Genomic DNA, 21,587 nt, shown 5'->3' with positions numbered 1-21,587 from the left:
GGATTTCCCTGGCTTTTGGTTAATGCTTAATTAAAAAGAGAAGGGGAGAGGGGGAAGGCAGGTTAGAAGTAGGGAGGGGATGAGGGGAGGGAGGGAGAAAGAGAAGGAGGGAAAAGAGCTACTAAATTTATTTAAAGATGTTTTGGGAAATTAATCCATTCCTTATTTTCATCTTAAAGCATAAACTTAGAGTTTTTGAAAGGTTTAAAAAATCCAATTTTTATGTAATTGGATGCCTAACTGGTATTCCAATTTCATAATCTAAAGTGTGTCTCTTTCTGAACCTAACATGTAGGAGACTTATTTTTAGATAATAGATCTAGCACAGGGCACTGCTTTTTTTTTGATGGAAATGGAAAACAGGTCAAATTTCATTTATTTGTGGAATGTCAGCCCTACTATTAAGCATAATTTGCTTCACTTACATTTGCCTTCAAGGATTTCAGAGCACTTCTGGGACAATACTCTCCATAAGTCTACAAAAATAAAAGGAATAACTCATTTGAAAAACTTTATAAATATTGGATTAAATTTTCACCTTCTTTATAGCCCCACAGGAAACCTCCCAGGGACAGATGAGAAAAGTTTTAGCACCAAGTAAGTCGCATTTATCTCTACACTATCCTTGTAAAAAAAAAAAAAATGATATGCTTCAAGCTCATAAATTTGGGAAGAGTCCATAGATGAAATAAAAGAATCCAATGAATAGGTACATTTTTAATCTGATAATCTATGATCTGTGATCTACAGGACTGGCTTGTTTCAGATGCTCAATGTTTTGCACTGCAGAATATATTCAACTTCTAGAGTAGGACCTCCAGGGTGGAATCCCAGTGTGCCTGTTTCTGTGACCTCTATGCCCTCATCCATAAAAACGAGGAACTTACATTCTCTACCTCAGAGTTGTGATGGGAAGTAAGTCACATAATGTATGACAGTGCTTAGCACAGGGTCAGCCATGCTGTTCCTATCAATGTTGTCATCTTCTACCACAAAAGCTTCAAAATTAACCATTTGTCCATTCTGGCCTCCCTAAATCCATTTCCAAATTGCAGGTAGCGTGAATTTTCTAAAATATAAACTTGATCATATCACTCCCACATGTAAAATCATGTAATGTTGTCCCATTGTCCATATAATAGTGTCCATGATCCCTAAAGTGACAGACCAGTCTTTCAAAGCCCTTGCTTCCCTCTCTAGCATCTTCTCTCATCCCTCCCCTCTGTCTCCCTATTTCCTGTCCCTGCTCTGAACCTCCAGCCACACAGAACCATTTGATAATCCTGAAAATTTCCTTCCATTTACTTGCACTCTTGTGTTTGTACTTCTCTGCCTAGAATTTTCTTTCCTTTCTTATCAAAAGTTAAGCTTAATTCAGGGTTTTCTTTCTTAAAGCAAGAAACCCCAGTTTTACCCAGGCACAGAAGAAGGGGAAAGGAATCGGCTCCAATAATGTTCAAAGAAGAGCAGGTGTCAATTTGTTTACCAAAGAGAGGATCCACTGTGAACTCATCAGCTCTGCTCTCTGCTCATTCCCACTGTGGCCTATTTACTTGCACTGTTAACATAGTCATAATTTAAGCAGTCCCAAAGTCAGCCTGACCAATTTACAATACATCTTAAAAAACATCTGCAGCACACATTGAACCAACACTTAAAGAATACTGGGAAATGATAAACATATGATTCTGCTTAAGTAGTTACATGGCTGCAATTAAAGTTGAAGATAATTTCTCCTAGTGCCCTGCTAAACTGTATTTGTACACATAGGCAATAAGATAGCTACTTCTCAATTAGCTTTGTTAAGTGAGGAAAAGAACAGACAGCTGAAATGGAATGACAATTTCTGCTCTTGATTATGGTAAAATTGGGGACATTGTAGATGGTGTTAATATGACTTATAAATACCTCACCCTGCCAAAGTTCAGCCACCCCTTCCTCTTATAAAGTCCCTGAGGGAGATACATGTACAAGAGAAAATGACAAATAAGAAATCAAGTGCCACTTTAAGCTGATTAGGTGGGCTTTCACTTAAGACTGCAGTTACAAATTCTGTGGTTAGCTGCACTGGAGACATGGCTTGAGACACACAGTCTACACAAAAGCCTAAGGAGCTTTTCTTACCCTCCAGGCCCAGAGACAAATCAAATCTGTATTCCTCTGGGTGGCCCCAAGGTAAAAAGATTTAAGAGATTAATACACTAGGGCAGGAATTTGAGAAGCATAGAGGAAGGGTGACATACCTTCTCATCATAACCACTATACTTCCCAAAGATAATCTCCTATTTGAGTCTCCTCTTTGTATTGACAGTGTTGGGGTGGCAGGGAGTAGAGAGGCTTGTTTTTGAAGGGGTCAATTGTCTAAACTTTTAACTCGGCATAAACTTTTGAGACTGTGGCAAGCCCCAACCACTAGTGGTTACCTTAATGTAAAGCATTTAGCTCTTTTGGTGCTATGTTAAGTAGTAGCTAACTTAGCACAGCACCCAGAATGATGCTTTAAAATAAAATAGAAATCAGTTCAGTTCATATCACTTCTGTGCTACGAACTCTTCAACATCTCGTCTCAGAGAGAAAGAGAAAATCCTTAAAATGATATACAAAGCCATAAATAACTGGCCTCTGCTACCTCTCTGTTTCAATTTCCTCCCACTCCCTCTATCTTCCTGCAGTCTGGCCATTCGGGAAGCCATACAGTTTCTAAACAGCCAAGACATGTGGAGCTCCTCCCAGTAGAATTAATACCTCACTCAGGTTGGTGCTTTTGACTTTAACAAGCATAAGACCAAGAGAGAGGATCACAGCTATGTGAGCAACACATATTTATAACACAGTCACCCTGTTCGATAGAATATGTAGTCTTGATAGTGTTCCAGAATTCCACTTTCCCATGCTCTCCAACTTACTTTGATGTATGATATTCTAAGTCAACTCTCTGTCCTTGAAGCCATAGAACAAGTTCTTTCTAGGCTCTAGATAGATAATTTCTCAAGTAATGTGTTATGCAAGATGCATCTGTGGTTCTTCCCAGCTCTGGTGTAAGGTTATATGATCATAATAAACATTGCCTTTTATAAACCAAGAGGATTTGTGAAATCCAGCACTTCTCCCAAAAGCAAATGAATTTCTTTTGGATGTAAATTTCATTTTCATAGCTTTTACACTCTGATCCCTAAGCAACTCTTTTGTAGGAGACTGAATGAGAAAAGGTGATTGACTTCACAGACAATCTATCCCCACTCCTGGAATAAAAGCTCCCAAACGCCCTATTTAAGAAAGCTCAGTGTGTAAAAAATTAGGAAATTTAACCAGTCAGTTCTCTAGACAATTCTAATGAGAATCAAAGTAGTCAAAAACAAGAAACAAGAATTTCCCATGTGAACATAATGGGATGGCAGCATTTTTTCTCTTCTTTTCCATGAAATCATGTTTTAACATTTTAAGAACAATGCTTTAAACCCTGCCACCTGCATTCCCAATAAAAGGCAGAGCTGACATTGGGGCCCCTATGATCTATAAAGTCCAAATTATCCATAAAAGACTAACCAAAACTGAAATTGGTAGAAGGGAAACAGGAATAAAAGATGAGAAAGAGCCTATCAAATCTCAGGAAGCATCAGCAAAAATACACTTCCTAAATGTGAGGTTCAGGACTTAAGATACACAAGCTCTCACCCAGGTAAGATAACTGACAACAGGTAAAAGAACTAAGTGAGCATCTCTGGGGAAGAGGCATAGAAAACTCCACTGACAAAGAATCACACACATCAGCAATATTGCAGGCTTATTCTAACAACAGATATGGAGAGAGCCTCTGGGGTGTGAAACCTTTGAAGCTATTCTCCTACCCATAGAAATCTGCTGAAAAGAGCTGGTCTCAAAAATCTCATTTCATTAAGAGATGAGTAATAAAACAGGAACAGGAAAATCACTCACATATTTTATTGACAAATAGAAAAAGAAGCGAAATCTACCATGAAATGAAGATTTCTCATCAGAAGAAAACTGTGAACAATCATGTTATGAATCAAAACACATTAACAGAGCAATTGCTGTTCTTAAAGAAGACCACAAGCAGAAATACAGTGGCTTGGAAAGATAAAACAAGACAACAGGGAGAGACTAAAGATGAGCTGACATAGTTGAGGAGAGATGTAGAAGAAGCAAAGCCATCTTACATACACAAAGAGATAAAATTGGAAGGAAAATTAAGGAAATAGGTATTAAAGAAAATTGAACAGGAGTCATAAAGGATAAAAATAAGGAAAGCAAAAAAAAAAAGTAAAACAAAGAAAGGAAATGAAAGGAAGAGAAAGAAAGGGACAGAGGGAGGGAGGAAGAAAAGAAAAGGAAGAATTTTTAAAAATCTGAGAAATCCATAGCACTAGAAAAAGGGCAAAGAAGAGCCAACATACATATAATGCTTGTATACGTATAAAGAAATTTGGGTAAGAGTCATAAGATTTGAAGGAAGACTTCACCACATAGCATTTTATATATTTATTTAAAAGTGGTTGGACAACATGATTATTGCTTGTACATTTTTTTAAAAGCATAGAATAAAAGAGAACAAGATAGAGATAAAAGGTAGAGGAAGGAGGGAAAAGTAACAGGTTTGATTCAACAGGTTTGATTTAACCATTTATGCATTCAGATGTATTCAGCAAATACTTAATGAATGCCTTTATATGTCAGGTACTGCTCTGGGTACTGAGTATGTGACAATAAAGAAAGCAGACAGAAATTTCTGATCTAGTGAACTTTTATTTTAAAGGGGAAATGGGAAATAAACAAATGAGAATATACTGTATATTAAACGTTAGTAAGTGGAGAAGAATAAAACACAGCACAGAGATAGAGCATGCCAAAGAAAGGAAGACTTGCTAGTTGGTTAGGGTAGTCAGGAAAGGCCTCCCAGCTGAGGTTACATTTGGGCAGAGACCTAGAGGAGGTGAAGGAGAGAAACTTTCAAATATCCCAGGCAGTATTCAAAGCCTTGGGGCAGAAATGTCTTGGCTGTTCAGAAACTGTATGGCTTCCCGAATGGCCAGACTGCAGGAAGATGGAGGGAGTGGGAGGAAATTGAAACAGAGAGGTAGCAGAGGCCAGTGTATATATGGCTTTGCATATCATTTTAAGGATTTTCTCTTTCTCTCTGAGTGAGACGAGATGTTGAAGAGTTCGTAGCACAGAAGTGATATGAACTGAACTGATTTCTATTTTATTTTAAAGCATCATTCTGGGTGCTGTGCTAAGTTAGCTACTACTTAACATAGCACCAAAAGAGCTAAATGCTTTACATTAAGGTAACCACTAGTGGTTGGGGCTTGCCACAGTCTCAAAAGTTTATGCCGACTTAAAAGTTTAGACAATTGGCCCCTCCAAAAACAAGCCTCTCTACTCCCTGCCACCCCAACACTGTCAATACAAAGAGGAGACTCAAATAGAAGGAGATTGTCTTTGGGAAGTATAATGATGATGATGAGAAGGTATGTCACCCTTCCTCAAAGTCAAGGGAGGAAGACTTCGACATTGTTGTACAAACAATAAGGAGGGGCTACTTTGAAGTAGAGTTTTTCATTCTCTGATTTGTACCTGCCTAACTGTAGGCTTCTAGAATTTCTCTTGTACTACCAGAAAAGAGGAATAGAGGAATGGGAAGAGGGAACATAGTCAGGAGCTGATGAGGGACACAAGACAGCTCTGTTTCTAAACTAGTTTCAAAAGATAGGGAAGTTGAATCCCAAGCATGCCTGCAGTCTCAGGAGTTAACCATGGAAGGTAAAAGAAACCAGGGGTTGGCTGTGCTGTTGGAGGTCCTCCCAGGAGCCTCTAAAACACAGAGATGTTGAGTTTGAATTAGAGAAGTGATATGAACTGATTTCTGTAGGGAGATGTGTATGGAGATGGACACAAGGAGGAAAAGATATCAGAGGAACTTTCTTGACAGTAACTGCATGTCTACCCAGGCATGGCACCAAACCTCACGACAGGGAAAATAAGCCAGAACAAGCATTTTGGAAACCCAAAGAAAAGGCTCAACTACTTCTGATAAAAAGAAAGACATGTGTGCTTTCTGTCTCCATCTATTACCCAAATAATCAAAACTGGAGAAAAGTACTTTCCCTCCAGATACCAACATACATGCTGTTTGCATAACCCTGTGATTGCATTGATTTTGCATTGTACATAGGCAAACTTTTCTCTTTTTAATAATGCATGTCGTATGCAAAAAGGGCCCAGAAAAGGAGGAGGCAAGAAAATGGAAATCTCTGATTCAATTCAATGCACTTAGTTTACATACCAAAAAGGTGAAGAAGGGAACACGATTTTCACAAGGTCACATAGCTAGTTAGTAGTAAAGTAAAGTGCAGAACACAGAGCTACCTGCTCTCAGTTCATTGCAGGATCTTTCAAAGTTGATCAGACAAGCAGACAACAGACTAATTATGTGGCATGAGGATGCAGGCATATTTATGCTCACAGCTTCTTGTACCATCTCCAGAAATAAATGGTCACACATAGAGAAAACACAGAGCCATGAACTAGAGCTCTGGCACACTCATTCCATGGTGTCATGACAATAATTTATAATGCTATTGCAATTACAGTAGAATTATGGCACGCCGAGAACCTAATAGAGTTGTGTGCACACTCTTGAGAAAGACGAATGTGCTGGCATCTCGAGCTGCAGAAATGAGATTAAATGGCTCCTGTCTCCAATCCTGCCATTGATTTTTGTAGCCCTCCCATTAACACGATACTTCACATACCATCCCTCTATCATTACTTAGAGGTGAAACATAGTTTTAGCGTATAAATAATTAGACCCTCAAAATCTAAGGTGACAAATCTTCCATGCCTCCAACTGCCATAAATCAGAGCCTCTTTTGAGGCTATGTTCATGGGGAGAAGACATGTCCACAGAAGGTGCTTCTCATTCTTTCTCTCCCCCTTTCTCTGCCTCCTGTGCACACTTGGCTGTGGATGTGAATCACTTAGAATACGGTGACTACATAAATCAGGACATTGCTGTGAAAGGGGGTTCTCTTACACTGGAACAATTAGACCAAACAGAGACAGTCCCTGGCAAACAATGGCACAAGTTTATACTACTTTTGCCTTTTATCAGGGGTGCCCGGTCTTTGCTTCCATCTCATAAAATGCTTTTCTGTGGTTTGCTCAATATTGCCAAAGAGATAATGCAATAAAAGATAATACACTTACTACTTTCAGTGGCCACCTTTTCTTGGGTGCCTAGTCTGTGACCCTACATGTCTAGAGTAAATGAGTAAGAACACTGGATTGCTTATGACAATCTGGTAGGATTATCACCATTCTGTTTCTCAGACTTTAATAAACAGAAAGCACCTGTACAAGGTAGCTCTCTCAAAAGAGGTGAATTACTCCTATTGTATGCAGAGTTCTCTACATCATAACCGCATCTAATCCTTTGAGGAGCTGAAAGAAGCACGCATCATTAACTCAACTTTTTAGATGATAACACTGAGACTAAGCAAAGACAAACTACTTTCCTGAGGTCACAGAACTATTAGAAGTTGGAAACTTTGTCATCAAAGTCATCTGACAGAAGACCTCACTCAACTATTTTTACTGCCTCATGTTGTAAATCCTACATTAGTGTTAGCTGAAGAAAAGTTGAAATGCTTTGTCTAATAGAGGTTTACATGCTTGTGAACTTATTCATTTATCCAATGAACACCCTTTAGGTGTTTTATATATGTATTTATTTATTTACTATTTACTTATACAAACTCATCTCATTCCAGACAGATTTACAGTAGTTTACAAAAATGCATGCATTTTTTAAAGATATATTAAAAAATCAGGAAGAAAGGAAAGAAGAATAGGGAAAAATAAGATGAAGCCAAAGATGAAGTTAGCATTCAAAATGTTAATAAGCTTTTACTGAGTACATTCACTACATCCAACACCATATAGGAATTGGGAATTCAGATATAAAATGACAGGATTTCTTCTCTTCATAAGCTCAGATTCTAGTGGAGGAAATAAATGCAGAAACAAATAATTAGAAGGCACCAGAGAAAACTGGAAACAATGTACAAGACCCAGTGGAAGAATATCAGGAGAACACACTCCATCATATCTGTATAATGCTCATGGCATTCTGGTATTTTCCTAGCGTGTTTGTCTATCTTCCCTTTCTAGAATGCAAGCTTCAAGAAACCTGCTATCTTGTGCTGTATCCCCTCTGCCCAGCACACTGCTTGCCACATTACAGGCATGAACGAGTGAATGAAGGAGGCTCAGTGAGGTTTTAAAAAGTGTTTATTTTACACAGCTTATGAATTGTAGAACCATTCCACTTCTATTTGCGTCCCCTAAACATTGGGGGTAACCTGCTCAGATAGTCACGTCATACAAATACTGAAACTAGGCAAAGAAGGCATGAAGAGTGGATCAGTGAGTATATATCAACCCACAAACAAAAAGGGGACTGCAATTATTAAGGTAAGAGTGATACTTCCGGAAAAGTCAGCATGCCAAAGATGAGTGATTTGTCCGATTGGACACATCCTGTAAGAAGCTAGTAAGGTGTTTAAATCCAACCCCCTCTCATTCCAGGTCTGTATACTTTCCCCCACACCTCACTGCAGAGATGAAGTCAGCCAGAAAATCTAAGAAAATATCTGGATAAAGAGAGAATAAGAGGTTTAGAAAACAAAGGAAGGACAGAGGAAGGTGGAAACTCAGAATACACAAATGCTTATTGATTCACTTAAAAAAAAAACCCAGATTTCAGCAACAGAGAAAAACTGCTGTGCATTAATCAATGCATCATTAAAATGCATTGAGAAAGACCGATGGCCTTAGCCTTTCAAAAATTTACTAGTTTCAGCTCTTTCTTTTTCCTTCACATTTTCTCACACAAAAATCTCAGTGTGCGTTTTAGAAATTGGTTTGAGAACCAGAAAGAACTCTTGGCAAAGTTCTAGAAATTCCCTATTCTAAACTTACTTCTTTCATCTGAAACGGAAAGGTGAGGCAGTAACTTCCCTTCCTCAGGGCTTCAGGTTCTGCTGGCATCATGAGAAGAATTTGGAATCAGTTATTCTTAAGGCTCTTTCTGACTCTGTCTGTATTTCCAGGGTTCTAGACAAAAACAGGAGACCTGGTTCTGCTCCCAACTCTTTGTCTTAACTTTTGGCTCACCTCTTTGGTCTCTCTTCCTTATTTCCTGCTCTTATAAGTTGAAATAAAATGCATAACATTTGAATAAAGCTTTGGTATTTGATGCCTTCCTTTATATTGGTTTGTATTAAGGCAGTACAAGCTATCTGGGTGCCCTATCTTACAGGTCTTTTGCAGATCAGATGAGATCATGAATATGTAAGTACTCTGGCAATCACCAATTGCAGCAATATAGTAGAATCGACTGTCCGCTGTACTAATACTATTTTTACATAGGCCTGACAGCCTGATTTCAAGAGTGGTTAAAAGCCTTTTGCTAAGAAGACAGGCTAAGGTAGAAGAGGAGGCAGAAAAGTCTGTCAGTGTTTTATTTCAAATTGTTCTTAATAGAGTTGACTCAGATTAAAATAAGATAAAATTCGAGGAAGTGAAATAAAATAAGATATGGTCTCTCTTAGGTGGTTGAAAATATAGATTTGGGCCCAGAAAACTAACGAGATGCAATGGAGTAAATAAGGATGCATAACATAAAAGGGCAAGTAGACTAAAGGTCTCAGTTTCCTCATCAGTATATGAGAAGTCAAACTTAGTTGGGGAAGAAAAAGCAGAAGCAAGGATGTCAGCTCAATACCTACAACATACCTGTCCTGAGAAGCCATGTGACGCCAGGAAATGGGGGGCCTGTGGGGCGCTGTGGGGGGAGAGCCAGTGCACTGAGGTCCATGTGTACTCAGCTCTTGCTGATATCTGCTCTGCACAATTTGTGCACAACCTAGGCCATTTTCGGTAAAAGATGCCCAAAATACGTATTGTCATATAAAAAAAAGAGTATTCATTTTTAAATGCTGACTAAAAAAAATTGAGATAAAACTCTGGGTGATTAAAAAATATTGGGTCTCATCTAAATATCTGGCAGCTTTCCACCTTTAGACTAGAAGATCTGTAACTTCTTTTAGTGCTTTGACATTCCAAGATGCTATGAGATGCACATTGTGGTAGGAGTACCGGCTGAAAACAGAGAAGTATCGGATCATGAGGAGTACTGAGTGGTAAAAATTGCAGTGGTTACATTAACATCTTAAATACACATGACAACCGCTTGCCAATCACTTTGGTGCCTATTTTGTCTTCTAATTTTTATAACAGCCCTATGAGCTAAGGAAAATATTGGGGAAACTGAAATCCAAGGAATGTGCAAAGACTGGTATGAAATTCCATGGCAGGTTAATTGCAAAACTGGGACTGAAGAATGTTGTTTAAGAAGGTATAGAGGAGTATTTTTCTAGCAGAGTAACAAACATACAACAGGGACCATTTTCTCTGCTGATATCTGGGCATCCTTTGGACAAGGAGCCCAGTGGGATGAAGGATGGTGTGTGAGAGCTGTTGCCCACTGATTGGCAGGTTGGGCAACAGAACTCCCCTCCTGGTGTCACCCACCCGGGGCTAGCAGGAGCCCTGGTGGGGTAACAGGCCTGATCTCCCAAGAACCTGGAGAGGCCAATGGCAGTGCTTGTGAAACTAAGTTTTGAGGGGCTTACTGGCATGGGCATCAACCAATTACGATGTACACTTTGTGTAACTGTGTTGGGCTGGGAAGGGTATCAGTTCTTTAGCTGCTAGATAGCAAGATGTCTAGGAGTGGTGAGAGCACCTAGGGGTGTGGGGTGGGCATGTGGGGTGCTCAGGCCAGCAGCCACTTACCAAAGAGCATGTACATATTTTAGAACTTGAGTAATCATTAAAGCTGTACACAGCAGCCCACCTGGGCTATAAAGGACAACAGATTTTGAATATAAAGGCTCAATTCAGTGATGTAAGACCTTCCAGAGGGAATGGCTAGAAATCCTGTTTTGTGCTGGGGGTTTTTTTCATTTTATTTATTTATTTATTGACTTAAAAAATATTTTGTAACTGCAAGGCATCATTTGGATTGACATGTGCTTCCCACAAGGCATCAATAGGGAAATCTAAAGGAGCCAATCTCTGAGTTCCAAGTCCTATAAGGATTATGGGTAGGGTGATCACATGATCTGGTTTGCTCCACAATCTGGATTTTCCTTTCAGTCTCAAAAATGTCATGGCTTGGATGATAAAAATTGTGGCCTAACTAGCTCTAAGTGTTGTCTGGCCAGCAGAAAGGTAGAAGACAGTGACCAAAAATGAGAAGTGAGGAAAGATGTGAATTCTGAGCAACATGCTCATGCCTTGACATGATCAAATGGGCATGGACAAGACAGGTGAAAGCAGAAATGGTCTAAAGAGAGAGAGTCCAGGAAGGAAGCTGTTTGACACATGTAAGTCCACGGAGAGGAAACACAGGGCAAAATACCTCTAAAAACCAAAATCAGTCAAAGGGAGAAATAAAGATTAAAATCCATTTATTGCTCACAATCTCCAGTCCAGGACCTTCTCTCTTTCCTGCTCCAGCAGAAGCAAACCCGGCCCTCCCCCTCACCTCTCAGGTACAGATAAGCCCTCCTTTGCCCAGGTAATTACCCACTGATATGGAGATGAATTTCTCTCTACCCCTGAGGAATGATGCAAATGCACTAAAGCCATACTTGTTTCCACCTCTGAATGCCTATTGGTATGCAGATGTACCAAACCCAGGAGAGATATTCTGGAAATGTTACAATTTTACCCACAACACATCATTTTGTGAATTTCCCAAACAAGTGGGTTTCTGAAGAAGCCCAAAGCTAGGGGCAAACAATGTCAACAATTAGAGTAGGCTACCATTGAGTGCAGTGCCCACTACATTCCTGGGATTTTCCTAAGGGGCTAGATTATAATTGGATGTCAACCTTACAACAACAATCTTTGAGATAAACGAAGTGGCCACAAGTTAAAGAATGAACAGCTCTGCAGCTCAGAGAGGTTTAGTGACTTGAGTAAGAGCATACAGCATGAACAAAGTGGTGAAAGCAGGGGCTTTGCACCCAGCCTACCTGGAAGTGAATAATGGCCCTGCCACAACATGAGCTACGACCTCGCTTTTTAAGAAGAGATTTTCTAAGATAAAGATGAGGGTATCAAAAACTGTAGAGCTAGAAGGAGGAAAGCAGGAAAGGGGGTCCTTTTATACTCAAGCCAACAAAACTTTCCATTAATCAACATATATTGAGTTCCCACCAGAGCTCAGAGGATGCAAGATTCTCCCAAGAACACCAATGAAAGTGTAAGACACAGATCTTCCACCAAGGAACATATGATCTGTGGTTGAAGGGGAAGAATTGATGTCCAGGCACTTTGGCTTAGTAAGAAGTACACCAGGTCTTGAGTTGGATGCTCTGAAATGGAGTCCGAGCTTTGCCTGTTAGCAGGCACATGGCAGAGGCCAGTCATTTACCTATTCAGAGTCTCAGGGTCTTTATACGCAAGCTGGAGCTTCAAATAGGGCCAAACTAATGAGACTTTGAACATCAAATCAAATAATGTGAAGGTATTCTGTACAATATAAAAGGATACTTTAAAGTAAGCAATTATTCTCACAGGAATTAGTTCGAGGATATTAAGCATGAGATGCAAATGGTGCAAGTGTCCAAGGGAAGCTGAATTCCAGAAGTGCTGGAGGAGTCTCTCCATGCCTAGGTCTGCCACCTGCCTCTCTTTATATGCTTTCTCTCTCATTCTTATTTTCAACTGAGAAACTTCATTTCCTCCGCTCCCTGTAGCTGTTTCATAGGCCATTGCTCTTTAGAGATGGAGGCTATTTCTGCTATCCTGTTTCCTTTTCATTCAACCATGTAATAATCTTTCCATATCTGACAAGCTCACTCTAGTAGTGGGGCCAGCAAACTGCATATCCCTGGGTGCTGGGTGGAAGTCACTTGCTTAGATTTAAATCTCCAATAACGTTTTTAATACTTAGTGTTAACCAGGTCCATAAATATGTCTGTGATAATGACCATGCTTTCTGTATGAACAGTGACATCCAATAAATTATGGACTTTGTGGATAAATTATGGAATTGCCTGCGACTCTAGACAAAGTGCTAAAGACAGAAACAATTAGCTGTTTAGATGTGTGAGTGTGAGAGCCTGCACTTACATGCATATGTGTGTTTTAACGGAGGCTTCCTGAAAGGAAATATTTAATTGTCTGTCTCCTTAGAAACAGTCAGACTAGATGACACCAAGAACCAGTGCGCATAGCTTTTACATCACAATGGCATAAAAGAGATTTGTTGGTTATTGCTATTGAAAGTCACTTGAGATTTCACTAATATAATAAACCCTGAAGGTCTATTCATTGTCAAGGTCTGCAACTTTCTTCTCTGCTGCTGTTCCTGTCATTCTTATGCTGTAGGAGCTATGTAGGCAAATACCAAAAAGGTTGGGGGAAAAGGAAAGAGAAGTTTTGAGAAAAGGAGGAATGTGGGTGCTCTCTCCAAAAAGGGATAAGAGAAGAAAACAGAGAGTATGCCATCCTCTGCGGACTGTATGTAAAAATCAGTCACCCAGAGCTACTAGCCTTTATTAATAATTGCAAACTTTATTGCACACACATTCCCTGCCATGAGCTGGACTAAACACTTAGCAAGCATGGTTTCATTTTATTCTCAGTTACACGAGGAAGTTAAGCATTTTGCTCAAGACTATGCACCTGGTTATTGAAGAGCCTGGCTGGTGACTGGGTGGGTAATTCTGCCTAACACTGTGGTTCCCTATTATACCTGTCCACAGATATGAACCACATCCTATGAAATAAAGGACAAATTTTATTTCTACTCATGTTATATATTTAGCTTCTTCTATGTTGGTTAAGACCTTGATCAGGGATGACTATGGATACTGGTTACTGGACCCAGATCCAAACACCTTACCATGGTCCACAATGACCTGATTAATCTGACCCCTGGCACATACCAAACCATAGCCTCTTGCTGTGGGAGATTTTTTATTTAATGGCTACAGATACTTTCCAGTGCCTCCCACTGACGTGAAGTCATTTTCCTGACCTCTTGAATCTCATCTGGTCTTGTGATTAGCTTGGACCAGTAAGATCGGGTGGGAATGATCCTGTGTGCCTCCGGAAACAAGGTCTCAAGGGGCCTTGTAGCTCTGCCCCGCTTTCTCAGATGCTGCCTCTATGTGAAGGACCCCAAACTAGCCTGTGAGAGACGTGGCCCATCTAAGAACCAATAGCAGCTGCCAAGGTGAGGTCCTCTTTGACCTTGCAGTCCCACTTCAGTCGCCAGAATGACTATCCTTGTAGGACTTGTGTTTTAAGCCACTAGGTTTGGGGCTGGTTTGAGGGGCAGCAAGAGATAACTGAAAGACCCCTTCCCCTCCAGGCCCTGGGCCCCAGCCTCTCCGATCTTCTGTCAGTTTGTGGAACACACCTCTCTCTTTCTCACCTCAGGGACTCTGCATATGTGTGCCCTATGCATGGAAAATGTCCCCCTCCTGACTTGTCGAATGGTTTATTCCTTTCATCATTCAGGCCATAGTGTAAAAGTCACCTCCAAAGAGAATCCTTTACTAATGATCTACATATAGTAGATTTATTATTTTCCACATCAGCCCCTTGCCTATGATTTTCACTGCACATATAACAATCCTGACTCCTACCCAAATGTAAGCTCCACGACAGCGGGTAGAGCCAATGTGTGTCCTCTGCTCCATCGCCTCCTATGACAGTGCATTACAGAGGGTCCCATCCACATCCGTTTGGATCCCTTAACCATTTTTATGCATCACTCTGCCCCAGGGCTCTCTCTCCCAACCTCCAGCACTTGCTTCTCTTTTCGGAGGGCTGTCCCCACACTACTGGAGCCCAGCTGGAGCTGCCTGCACCCAAACACAGAGAACAGAAGCCTGGTAATTTGCACAGCTGTGACCGAGGAGCAGGGCGGTGAGTATAGACACTCCAGTGCCCTTTCCGCTCCTCAGGACAGCTCTGAGACGTGACCTGCACTGTCTGCAGTGCTCACCTGTTGCAGCGAGCAAGGTTCCTTTCGCCTTTCTGGTATCTTTTTTGCTTATTTTCTTCATTGCATCCTGGGTAAGTGTGTTGTAAACTTGACTGGTTTCCTGCCTTCCCTATTCCATCCACACCCCCAATCCCCTGCAGGTTTTCCCAGGAACAATTCCTAATAAATTACTTTTATACAAGTCCATGTGTTAGAATCTGTTTCTAGGGAAGTCACCCTAGACAGCTCATGTGCTGAATACATTCATTAAAGCAATTCTTGATTTCCACACATTCGCTTTTCACATTGACACCCTTAAACCAGCCTCATCACTGGCTTTTGCAGCCATGTTTATGCAATTATTTCAACGTTTTACTGCAATTTGTCCTAATGTCTTATAAAGATATTGGGGGGGATGGAAAAGTGGAAGCGCTGACACTAACAGTTCAATAATTGAGACAAAGCTAAAAACCACTTGGTGTGCTGAAAGCGAGGAACTTGGAGATGTATCGGAATGCTCTGTGGACTGAGCTGGTCATCTGTGTGTTCAATTGTGAAGAACAAGTACCAAAGCAAAGAATATATAGGAAATTCTAGAAACAGTTGATCTGATCTGTATTGAAGGATGAGCTTTATTGAAAGATATGAAGAGATTTTTGAAAGTATGGGACTTATGAAAATTGGCACCAAAAACCCTTCAGAATTCCAAAGTCAGGGAGGTTCCTGGAACCAAAGAGCAGTTCTCAGGGATGAGAGTGCTTTGTATTCCCTTGTCAGGAGGCGGAACGGTCCTTCCTCTACTCAAGTCTCATCTGAGAAGTGTTTCAAGAAATCTTATAAAATCCTACTGAAGACACCCTTGCAGTCTGATGCTGAATTCCTTAACCAGTCTCTTGCAGAATCACCATTAGCCAGTCATTCTCCTACATTTTAAATAAATTTCTTCCACTTACCAAATGTCACTTTAAATAAGGTTAAAAAATAAGGTTTTTGAAATAAGAAATTACATAAGAGCATGATTTCTAGTATTTGCATTTGATGTTCAAAATAACTTGAAGGTTTTAAATAATTACTTCATAATTAAAAATTCCAATTCTGTTTTTGGATTCCATGGAACATAACTCCTCCATATCACAAGGTTTTGTTTTGTTTTGCTTTTTCAGTTCTATTCATTCCACTTTTACGTTTTTTCAAAGGCTAATTTATTTTGCAGGACAGAAGAAATGTCCACAGTCTGGCGTAATTAAACACATTACAGCTCTGCCATCAGTTACATAACCTCCTGGAAGCTGATTTTTCTGAGCCTCAGTTTACTTGTCTGTAATAATACTTCCTATGTAGGGCTGTCAAGAAGATTAAGTTAGAGAACTTTGAGACCAAGTACATAGGGCATAGCCTGCATTCAGTGGATCTTGATTCTTTTTCCCATGCTCCCTTCACAACAGTTGTCTAGAATGATTTTGTAGATAATTTGTCTTGGCTTGAAGACCAAGTTTGAACTCCTTAACATGACCCATAAGGCCTCATGTGATCTAACCTGTATGTGTTTCTCCTGCTTCATCCAGCCCCTGCCCTTTCCCCTACTCATTACTCTGCCTGTAGGTTTAACTGTGCTCAGAAAATGTCATTCTCTTCTCACCTGCAGGCCTTCGCACTCCAGAATGCCTTCCCCAGGATTTGGTTCATTTTCACAGTGGAGCCCCCTGTCCTGCAGCCTGGGTAAAGTGGCTGCCCGGTATGATCTCCCAGGACCCTGGGCTTCCCTCTAACACAACACTCATACCTTAGTGTGGTAAATATCTTTAATGTCAGCTTCCTCTATTAGATTATAACTTCCTCAAAAAAGGATTGTATTCTTTATACTCATCAGTCACTGTTCTAAGCTCTTCCCATATATAACTCATTTTATTATTACAACACTCCTAGCGGATGAGTATTCTCAGCCCATTTTAGAAGTGGGAGAAACACAAGATAAACTAGCTCATTCTCCCATGATCAAATAGCTGGTAAGCCACCAAGCCAGCCCTGTCAACTCCAGGCTAGAACCTCCCCACCCGCTGTCCTGGGCCCAGGATGAGGCTGACAGCTATTCAGTAAAAACTGAATGAATGAATGATTCTGCCCAGGGAAGGAAACAGAGATCTGAGTGGGGATATAAACAGATTGAGACTGAAACCCACATTGTCATGTGTTCCAAAGAAGGTGAAGAGCTAATAAATAAAACCTAAAATTTGGTAGAATCTCTTACCTCCTGTGTCATGATTCTGGAATAATGGAGCATGCACTACCTTGAGGATCAGGAGAACTGAATTCTAGTGTCTAGATGGGTGACCTGCCCTTTGACCTCAGTCACTTCATCTATTAAATAAAAGCAGTGGGTGACTGGACTCAGAAGCCCTCCAAAGATTAGATGTTTGTGTGATACCATCGGAGGACTTCACTCACTGTGCCCCTGCCTGCTGAGGCAGCCTGCTTCTCACCATTTCTGTCTCAATAGAATAAATGCCAGTAGAGAGTAGTCATTAATTGCAGACTCTGAAGTCTTGAATTTGACTTCCAAGCAACATGATCTTGGATGTTACTTAACTTCTTGGTACCGCAACTTAACTACTTGATGTCTGTCTCCACTACTGGAAAGAGAAATGACATATTACTGCTTAACTGCCTAGTGTCTACAGCATTTTGTACCTGGTAGGCATGGCTGTGAGATGGAAAGGAAATTGGTTTGCACATTTTACCAAGTCATAGTGCATTAGTTTGTGAAACAATCCTAGACAATTGATAGATAGGTATAGATAAGCAGAGATAGATAAAGATAGAGATAGGGTAGTGATAGAGGTAGAGACATAAGGACTCAGAGGTAGTACTGGCAGCTCTTTCTTAAACCTTTGGGTCAATAACTGAATGAACCAGCTGCCATAGGAGAAAATAACTGCTCACCATCATGATTTTTCATTCAAGTTTGATGTGGACTAAGACGGGGGGCAATGCAAGGTTTATACAAACTGTGGTTGAACATATTGGCAGGATACAGAGGTCAAGTCCACAGAACACAAAAAACAGTAGTAAAAACCAAAGTGTTCAGTTCCAGTTCATAAAAGGACAAACATAGATAAATGTCAGAAGTAGATTTTGGAAATAAGATTTAAGTTCTCTTTAAATTCTTTGCTAGATATTTGACATTATATGAAACGCAGGTTCATTTTCACAGTGGAAGACCCACAACTAAAATCCACATCTTCTCTTGATTTACATTGTGTGAACTGATCTTCACAAAACCCGTTAATTCAGGTCTCTCTTCAGCTACTGGAGAAAATAAAGAAGAAGAGAAGAAACAAGAGGAGGAAAAGAGAATGAGGATAGGAAGTAGAAGAAAGGGGAAAAATTAACCTCAGAATTAAAGTTACAATTTTAATGATAGAAAACATCTGAATCTTCAGTCCCTCAGTATTAATAAGGCTGGAATTTCCTTAGATACAACAAAATTTACACATCCCCCAACATATACTAATGCATAAAAAATTAAGATATCTTTCTTTCAAGGTATGGTGTGCATCCTACAGAACTAAGGCACATACAGCTTTTCTAGGTAAAGGCTACAAAGAATGACCAAACTGATGTATATGATTCGCATAGAGCTTTCAAATGTGTGTGTGTGTGTGTGTGTGTGTCTGTCTACATTCATGGTAAAAAGAACTATAAATTTGGTAAGTCAAATAAAGACCTACAATTTCTTAATTCTCAGAGACTTGTAGAATCATAGAATGTGTCATCATGAGGTCAAAGCCCTCATTTTAGTATCAGAGAACTGAAGCCCAGAGAACTCTGTCTTCAGAGGGGTGGGGAGAGCTCAGTCTTCAGCAACAGTTTCCACTCCCCTTCACATCGGAGTGTTGCTGGGAAGGGGCTGCACATTTCTCAGTGCTTTTGCATCTCAAGCCACGCAACCACATCAATGGGCTGGCCGGGCAAGTGATGCGTGTGCTTCCCGACATTTCAGCCTCCTTAAGCGTCTTAGGTAAGAAGCAGCTGTCCTCTCACAGAGGATCTGGAGGTCCTTGAGGATGGTGATGCCACGACGTGGAGAAAGCAAGCACCACTGATTAACCAGATGAAAAACACACACTCTGAACCATAAATACCCACACTGTGCACAAGAAACCAACTTTATGCTAAACCACTGAAAAGCTGGAGATATTGCTTGCTTCTGTGGCTAGTGTTACCTTAAATGATGCAGATCGTTAGTACCAGATCCCAAACTAAAAATAAGATTTCCTGATTGGCCATCCAGTATTCATATATGTTAACAGCATTCACGCATCCTTGTGTCTCTGGATACAACTTGGATTCTACTCTTGGCTTTATCTTTCCCTCCTGTATCCCAAGAACTAGCACAAAGCCGGACTGTGGTGGGCATTCAATAAATATACACTGAATGAAAGGTTAACAGTTACCTCAACTGTAAACTGGATATCAGAATCTTTTAAATACTTGAGATCAAGATATTGAATCATATGATTTTCTGAGTTCTTAATGCTCTTAAATGTGTAAAATCTCTAGTTCAATAAGTCCTCCTTATTCTGCTTTGGTGTGTTTTCACTTTATCCTTGGCTCTGATTTTGTAAAATTCCATTCTTGTGGTTTTTTCCCCCTGATATCTATATTTAGTGTTGTACAAACTATCTGGTCCTGGTTTGAGATGGGGAGAACATACTTCTCTTTGGTTTGCCAAGACAAATCAGAGCAGCTAATATTTACTAAGGAGTTGATAAGGAAAGGCACTCTGCTAAGCAAATTGCATGATTAAATCCAGGCACTCTGCTAAGCAAATTACATGCAGTGGCTCATTTTTTTCAAAACCCTATTATCCCCATTTCATAGGTAAGAAAACATACTTAGAGAGATTAAGCAGCTCATCCAATGTCACACACTTGGTAAATAGCAGAGTTGGGATAAGACCAGAGGTTGACGGTTTAAGAGCCTGGGTTTCTAATCGCCAGGCTCTGCCACCTGGTTGCAAGCAACAGACAGACTCTGTCTGATTAACTTAAGTACAAAAAGAAATGTATTAGGAGGATTGAAGATGAGTGTAAGAAATAAACAGAAAAACAAAGAGCTAAAAATGAGCAGCCAGGGATTAAAGCAGATCCTTGAATGCAGGAAGGAAGGAATGGCGAACAGCCTCTTCTTCAGAGAGGGCATTCAAACTGAGATGCGCCACCTCCATGTGTTTCAGCATCTCCCTTACTGTGCTCAGGAGTCAAATTCTGATGCAAGACTCTGACCAGCCTCCCTCATGAGGCCTGCCCACTCCTTGGCCGGGGGTAGTGGGGCACCGCGAGTGATAGTCCCATCAAAACGATAGTGGTGTTCCCCAAGGTGAAAACGAGGGTGCTGTCACTAGAAATGGTGGAATGGGCACTGGAAAGACTGAACAACAGATTCCCCTGCAGCAGAATGATCAGGAACGTATGGCTTACTCCAAATCTACAAAGAGCTATAGGTCGAACACAATGCCAAAATGGGTTTGTATCTCTTCACTGCACTTAGCTAAGCCCCAACTCAAGCCCCTCCTTTGTTAAATGAGACTGGTTCTGGCTTGGATTGGCTTTAGCATCTTGTTCTCCTGTGTATTAGCTGGGTGTCTTTAGGAATTTCCTATACCTCTCAAAGTCCCAATTTCTCCTCTAGTAAAAAGGTCTTGCACCCAGCCACACAGCTAGCTTACAGGGTTGCTGCCAGGATTCCGTTCCGTATATACAGGAAGCACTTTCAGCACAGCACGCACAGCATTACAAGAGCTCCATAAATATCTGCTGTTCCTATGCCTACCAGTGCTATTACTACCACTAACCTGCTAGGACATAATTGCAGTCCCTCCTCTGAACACAGAACACCTATTGGCAAACTAATGCTCGCCCAGTGCCAGTCTCTGATCAAGCATTTGCCAATCTGCAGCAAAATGAGAAATGTCAGTTCAGTGTAGTTTTTCATGAAGTTAAATATATAAACTTCTCTTGACATTATACTTTCCTTTATGAATTCACAGTGATGGGATCTGGCAGTTTGGATTCTTTAATGTGTTTATGTATTTTCTAATTGCCAAATTAAACTTGTCAGCCCTCTGTCTGCCCATCCATTTTTTCTGTGATTTTACTGGGCCGTGAATCTTGGGACCTGAGAACACCGTGCACACACACAATGCCAGCCGCCTTTCCGGATGCCTCCCCGTGGTACCCCTGTGTTAAAGGAGTCCTCCTGCCCTGTCCCCTTGCTCTCTAGCCCCTATTTGCCTGAATTTTTCCTGTGAAATTACACACTTTTTCATCTTTCTGTTTCATGTCTATCTTCCCTCTCAGCATGAGTTTCATGATACCAGGAACTCTTTTTATTCATCTCTTTATTCTCAAGTCTTGGCACAGACCCTAATGCCTGTTAGTATGCTTGTTCCTACACACACATACACACACACACACACACACACAAGGGACTTTAG

The 21,587-nt window shown here is 40.6% G+C and overlaps 1 long non-coding RNA gene across 1 annotated transcript in view; it reads right to left on the bottom strand.

The window, feature by feature from the left end:
• Positions 1 to 21,587, bottom strand: part of LOC140845468 (uncharacterized) — a 49,853-nt gene that overhangs the window by 1,874 nt on the left and 26,392 nt on the right. Inside the window, exon 2 of the long non-coding RNA XR_012124239.1 lies at positions 426 to 476. This is a non-coding gene — a long non-coding RNA (uncharacterized lncRNA). The remainder of the gene's footprint in view (positions 1 to 425; positions 477 to 21,587) is intronic.

The sequence above is a fragment of the Manis javanica genome, chromosome 2 (assembly GCF_040802235.1).
Source record: "Manis javanica isolate MJ-LG chromosome 2, MJ_LKY, whole genome shotgun sequence".
NCBI lineage: Eukaryota > Metazoa > Chordata > Mammalia > Pholidota > Manidae > Manis > Manis javanica.
The sequence above is the reverse complement of the archived record's forward strand: the minus strand, read 5'-3'. Positions and strand labels throughout refer to the sequence as shown.